We start from the raw sequence: 790 nt of genomic DNA on the forward strand, positions 1-790 counted from the left end.
ATGTGCCAGAAGAATTGATAAGAATGTCGAATAGTGGAAGTCCGTCAGAACAATTAATTGTGAATTATGGAAGTGGATATTTCATTCAGGGAAGACGTAAGTTTGAATAATATTTATAAGATTAAAAAGCTGCCTTATTTATTTAAGCCTTTTATTACAGATCCGATCGGACTTTATTACAACAGCACGATAACGCAAAATAAACTTGGATTAACTCCATTTGCTTTTTCAAAGAACCAGCTTGGTTTAATACTGAAGTGGATAACGATGGATCATTAATATATCATGTATATGAATGGTATAATCAAAAAGAAATTCTATATACACGCCGAGAAATACTGGATAAACGAACCATGAAGTATTCCTTTCACATTCCCAATAGTAATGTTCAATCATCTATTATCTATCATCGCCGTTGTTCATAAATATATGTATATATTGAGTACATATGGATATTATTCCTATTACAAAAAGATTTACTTTTACGATTAATAGGCCAATTTTTTAAATAAATAAAATATTTTTTGCATACAATGCTAGGAATAATTCTTTCTTATGGTATAAGTAATGAATTGATAAAAAGATCATTTATTAAGAGATCGACTACATAGGCTTTACATGACGATTTGCAAAAATTGTGTTCCATTACTTTTGTTACCAATCACATATACTAGTATGTATATGAATATAGCTAAGTAGTACATGTATTCTTTTACTAACAATTGGGCAATATTCCTATCTCAAAACTGATGCACGGATCTACATAGAATTAATAAAGAGTTTATAGAAT

General features: G+C 28.9%; 1 long non-coding RNA gene across 1 annotated transcript; it reads left to right on the forward strand.

Annotated features, from left to right (window-relative positions):
- Positions 1 to 534, forward strand: LOC121116286 (uncharacterized). Its single transcript, XR_011779521.1, has 2 exons — positions 1 to 96; positions 161 to 534. It is a non-coding gene; the product is annotated as an uncharacterized lncRNA (long non-coding RNA).
- The last annotated feature ends 256 nt before the right edge of the window (positions 535 to 790 follow it).

Source organism: Lepeophtheirus salmonis, chromosome 4 (genome assembly GCF_016086655.4).
Source record: "Lepeophtheirus salmonis chromosome 4, UVic_Lsal_1.4, whole genome shotgun sequence".
Classification (NCBI taxonomy): Eukaryota; Metazoa; Arthropoda; class Copepoda; order Siphonostomatoida; family Caligidae; genus Lepeophtheirus; species Lepeophtheirus salmonis.